The following is a 6,463-nucleotide window of genomic DNA, read 5'->3' as shown; positions in this document are numbered from 1 at the left end:
TCACCCACTATAGACACCTGTGTGAGGCACGAGGCATCACCCACTATAGACACCTGTGCGAGGCATCACCCACTATAGACACCTGTGTGAGGCGCGAGGCATCACCCACTATAGACACCTGTATGAGGCACGAGGCATCACCCACTATAGACACCTGTGAGAGGCATCACCCACTATAGACACCTGTATGAGGCACGAGGCATCCCCCCGCTATAGACACCTGTATGAGGCACGAGGCATCACCCACTATAGACACCTGTGAGAGGCATCACCCACTATAGACACCTGTATGAGGCACAAGGCATCACCCACTATAGACACCTGTGAGAGGCATCACCCACTATAGACACCTGTATGAGGTGCGAGGCATCACCCACTATAGACACCTGTGTGAGGCGTGAGGCATCACCCACTATAGACACCTGTGTGAGGCGTGAGGCATCACCCACTATAGACACCTGTGTGAGGCGCGAGGCATCACCCACTATAGACACCTGTGTGAGGCGCGAGGCATCACCCACTATAGACACCTGTGTGAGGCGCGAGGCATCACCCACTATAGACACCTGTGTGAGGCACGAGGCATCACCCACTATAGACACCTGTGCGAGGCATCACCCACTATAGACACCTGTGTGAGGCGCGAGGCATCACCCACTATAGACACCTGTATGAGGCACGAGGCATCACCCACTATAGACACCTGTGAGAGGCATCACCCACTATAGACACCTGTATGAGGCACGAGGCATCCCCCCGCTATAGACACCTGTATGAGGCACGAGGCATCACCCACTATAGACACCTGTGAGAGGCATCACCCACTATAGACACCTGTATGAGGCACGAGGCATCACCCACTATAGACACCTGTGAGAGGCATCACCCACTATAGACACCTGTATGAGGCACGAGGCATCACCCACTATAGACACCTGTGTGAAGCATCACCCACTATAGACACCTGTGAGAGGCATCACCCACTATAGACACCTGTATGAGGCGCGAGGCATCACCCACTATAGACACCTGTATGAGGCGCGAGGCATCACCCACTATAGACACCTGTATGAGGCGCGAGGCATCACCCACTATAGACACCTGTGAGAGGCATCACCCACTATAGACACCTGTGAGAGGCATCACCCACTATAGACACCTGTATGAGGCACGAGGCATCACCCACTATAGACACCTGTGTGAAGCATCACCCACTATAGACACCTGTGAGAGGCATCACCCACTATAGACACCTGTATGAGGCGCGAGGCATCACCCACTATAGACACCTGTATGAGGCGCGAGGCATCACCCACTATAGACACCTGTATGAGGCGCGAGGCATCACCCACTATAGACACCTGTGAGAGGCGCGAGGCATCACCCACTATAGACACTTGTATGAGGCACGAGGCATCACCCACTATAGACACCTGCGAGAGGCATCACCCACTATAGACACCTGTATGAGGCACGAGGCATCACCCACTATCGACACCTGTGTGAGACGTGAGGCATCACCCACTATAGACACCTGTGTGAGGCATCACCCACTATAGACACCTGTATGAGGAGCGAGGCATCACCCACTATAGGCACTTGTGTGAGGCATCACCCACTATAGACACCTGTGTGAGGCATCACCTACTATAGACACCTGTGTGAGGCATCACCCACTATAGGCACCTGTGTGAGGCATCACCCACTATAGGCACCTGTGTGAGGCATCACCCACTATAGGCACCTGTGTGAGGCATCACCCACTATAGGCACCTGTGTGAGGCATCACCCACTATAGGCACCTGTGTGAGGCATCACCCACTATAGGCACCTGTGTGAGGCATCACCCACTATAAACACCTGTATGAGGCGCGAGGCATCACCCACTATAGACACCTGTGTGAGGCATCACCCACTATAGACACCTGTATGAGGAGCGAGGCATCACCCACTATAGGCACTTGTGTGAGGCATCACCCACTATAGACACCTGTGTGAGGCATCACCTACTATAGACACCTGTGTGAGGCATCACCCACTATAGGCACCTGTGTGAGGCATCACCCACTCTAGGCACCTGTGTGAGGCATCACCCACTCTAGGCACCTGTGTGAGGCATCACCCACTCTAGGCACCTGTGTGAGGCATCACCCACTCTAGGCACCTGTGTGAGGCATCACCCACTCTAGGCACCTGTGTGAGGCATCACCCACTCTAGGCACCTGTGTGAGGCATCACCCACTCTAGATACCTGTGTGAGGCGCGAGGCATCACCCACTATAGACACCTGTGTGAGGCGCGAGGCATCACCCACTATAGATTCCTGTGTGAGGCTTCACCCACTATAGACACCTGTGTGAGGCATCACCCACTATAGACACCTGTGTGAGGCGCGAGGCATCACCCACTATAGACACCTGTGTGAGGCTTCACCCACTATAGACACCTGTGTGAGGCATCACCCACTATAGGCACCTGTGTGAGGCATCACCCACTATAGGCACCTGTGTGAGGCATCACCCACTATAGACACCTGTGTGAGGCTTCACCCACTATAGACACCTGTGTGAGGCATCACCCACTATAGACACCTGTGTGAGGCTTCACCCACTATAGACACCTGTGTGAGGCATCACCCACTATAGGCACCCGTGTGAGGCATCACACACTATAGGCACCCGTGTGAGGCATCAGCCACTATAGGCACCCGTGTGAGGCATCAGCCACTATAGGCACCTGTGTGAGGCATCAGCCACTATAGGCACCCGTGTGAGGCATCACCCACTATAGGCACCCGTGTGAGGCATCACCCACTATAGACACCCGTGTGAGGCTTCACCCACTATAGACACCCGTGTGAGGCATCACCCACTATAGGCACCCGTGTGAGGCTTCACCCACTATAGGCACCCGTGTGAGGCATCACCCACTATAGGCACCCGTGTGAGGCTTCACCCACTATAGGCACCCGTGTGAGGCTTCACCCACTATAGGCACCCGTGTGAGGCATCACCCACTATAGGCACCCGTGTGAGGCATCACCCACTATAGACACCCGTGTGAGGCTTCACCCACTATAGGCACCTGTGTGAGGCATCACCCACTATAGGCACCTGTGTGAGGCATCACCCACTATAGGCACCTGTGTGAGGCATCACCCACTCTAGACACCTGTGTGAGGCATCACCCACTATAGGCACCTGTGTGAGGCATCACCCACTATAGGCACCTGTGTGAGGCATCACCCACTCTAGACACCTGTGTGAGGCGCGAGGCATCACCCACTCTAGACACCTGTGTGAGGCTTCACCCACTATAGGCACCTGTGTGAGGCTTCACCCACTATAGACACCTGTGTGAGGCTTCACCCACTATAGGCACCTGTGTGAGGCATCACCCACTATAGGCACCCGTGTGAGGCATCACCCACTATAGGCACCCGTGTGAGGCATCAGCCACTATAGGCACCCGTGTGAGGCATCAGCCACTCTAGGCACCCGTGTGAGGCATCACCCACTCTAGGCACCCGTGTGAGGCATCACCCACTCTAGGCACCCGTGTGAGGCATCACCCACTCTAGGCACCCGTGTGAGGCATCACCCACTCTAGGCACCCGTGTGAGGCATCACCCACTCTAGGCACCCGTGTGAGGCATCACCCACTATAGGCACCTGTGTGAGGCATCACCCACTATAGACACCTGTGTGAGGCATCACCCACTCTAGGCACCTGTGTGAGGCATCACCCACTCTAGACACCTGTGTGAGGCATCACCCACTATAGGCACTTGTGTGAGGCATCACCCACTATAGGCACCTGTGTGAGGCATCACCCACTATAGACACCCGTATAAGGCATCACCCACTATAGGCACCCGTGTGAGGCATCACCCACTATAGGCACCTGTGTGAGGCATCACCCACTATAGGCACCTGTGTGAGGCATCACCCACTATAGACACCTGTGTGAGGCATCACCCACTCTAGGCACCTGTGTGAGGCATCACCCACTATAGGCACTTGTGTGAGGCATCACCCACTATAGGCACCTGTGTGAGGCATCACCCACTATAGGCACCTGTGTGAGGCATCACCCACTATAGGCACCTGTGTGAGGCATCACCCACTATAGGCACCTGTGTGAGGCATCACCCACTATAGGCACTTGTGTGAGGCATCACCCACTATAGGCACTTGTGTGAGGCATCACCCACTATAGGCACCTGTGTGAGGCATCACCCACTATAGGCACCTGTGTGAGGCATCACCCACTATAGGCACCTGTGTGAGGCATCACCCACTATAGGCACTTGTGTGAGGCATCACCCACTATAGGCACTTGTGTGAGGCATCACCCACTATAGGCACTTGTGTGAGGCATCACCCACTATAGGCACCTGTGTGAGGCATCACCGACTATAGGCACTTGTGTGAGGCATCACCCACTATAGGCACCTGTGTGAGGCATCACCCACTATAGGCACCTGTGTGAGGCATCACCCACTATAGGCACTTGTGTGAGGCATCACCCACTATAGGCACTTGTGTGAGGCATCACCCACTATAGGCACTTGTGTGAGGCATCACCCACTATAGGCACCTGTGTGAGGCATCACCGACTATAGGCACTTGTGTGAGGCATCACCCACTATAGGCACTTGTGTGAGGCATCACCCACTATAGGCACCTGTGTGAGGCATCACCGACTATAGGCACCTGTGTGAGGCATCACCCACTATAGGCACCTGTGTGAGGCATCACCCACTATAGACACCTGTATAAGGCATCACCCACTATAGGCACCTGTATAAGGCACCACCCACTATAGGCACCTGTGTGAGGCATCACCCACTATAGGCACTTGTGTGAGGCATCACCCACTATAGACACCTGTATAAGGCATCACCCACTATAGGCACAGCTCCCTCCAGCTCTGGGTATGGGTCACAAGGAGGACAAGATCCCTTTCCAAGTGTCAAATCCCTTAATCCCTGTCATCTGATAATCCGACCGCCGCAGAGCGCCAAAGTGCACAGCGAGGCGGAGGATGGGGGTTGTGAGCCGTAGAGTGTAAGCTCCTGCGCTCTGCTGCCCCCTTTATATCATTGCGGGGGCCCCAATCATCTGACTGGTCACTCGGAGCAACCAATCACAGCACAGCTTTCATCTTATATTCTGTTCCTGAAAAATAAAAGCTGTGCTCTGATTGGTCGAGAAAGATGACACCCGCTGTGTGATTGGCTGCTGGGGATAAGACAGCTTATCTCTGAGGCAGGATCATAACTCTGCCCCCTCACAGCGCCCCCCAGTGTGGGGACAGAATTTCACCCTGGGACCGGAGGCGGTTTATTAACCCCCGCCCCCTCCTCTTCTTCTTCATCATTATTATTTTACTTTTCCTCCCCACTTTAAAGAAAATATTAAAGAAAGTCTTCATTATCGCCGTCGCTTCTGCGTTTTGCGGCCGGATGAGGGGCGTTTTCTGCGCGGCCAGATGAGGGATGTCTTCTGCACGGTGCGGCCGGACGAGGGGTGTCTTCTGCACGGTGCGGCCGGACGAGGGGCGTCTTCTGCGCGCCGGACGAGGGGCGTCTTCTGCGCGCCGCGGCCGGACGAGGGGCGTCTCCTGCGCGCCGCGGCCGGACGAGGGGCGTCTCCTGCGCGCCGCGGCCGGACGAGGGGCGTCTCCTGCGCGCCGCGGCCGGACGAGGGGCGTCTCCTGCGCGCCGCGGCCGGACGAGGGGCGTCTCCTGCGCGCCGCGGCCGGACGAGGGGCGTCTTCTGCGCGCCGCGGCCGGACGAGGGGTGTTTTTTTTGCATGCCGCGGGGTTCATGGCTACCATTTTGGGTCACTACATTGTATTGTAGAACTTCAGGGCAAAAACATCAATTCAGTCATTTTTTATATTTTTCCCTCCACCATTGATCCTGCAGCGCGAACGGCGGATCCGTGTTTCTGCGGCCGCTACGTTTGCGACACCAAAAGTCTTATCATTTGGAGGATTTTCCGCTTTTGTACAATAAGACCCTCTTCTGGAGGTTTTCTTGGGTCTCTTTGCATTCCCCGTTCTGTACCGGCTTCTGGCCGCAGCGCCGCGGGATGGAAGGTCCTGGCGGTAGTTCTTATTGCCACCATTTTGGGGTACAAACGGCTTTTTCATCAATTAATTGTATTTTTGTGGGAGGCAAAATTAACAGCATCGGCATTTTGGATTTTTTTTATAGCGTTGGCGATGAAACGTCACGTTTGTTGTAGCGGTTGTTTCGAACGCGACGGAATCAAACGGCGGTTTTAATTTTGTAGTTTAAAGAAAAAGGTGAAACGCGCTAAAAGTTTTTTTTTTCTGACCTTTTTACCATTTTTCCTCTTTTTCCCTTACATGTTTCTCTTCCTGTCGGGACTCGAACCTGCGATCACTCCGGTAATACACTGCACTACTGCTAATCATAGCCATCATAAGCCC

Source organism: Eleutherodactylus coqui, chromosome 11 (genome assembly GCF_035609145.1).
Source record: "Eleutherodactylus coqui strain aEleCoq1 chromosome 11, aEleCoq1.hap1, whole genome shotgun sequence".
NCBI classification, from domain to species: Eukaryota; Metazoa; Chordata; class Amphibia; order Anura; family Eleutherodactylidae; genus Eleutherodactylus; species Eleutherodactylus coqui.
The sequence above is the reverse complement of the archived record's forward strand: the minus strand, read 5'-3'. Positions refer to the sequence as shown.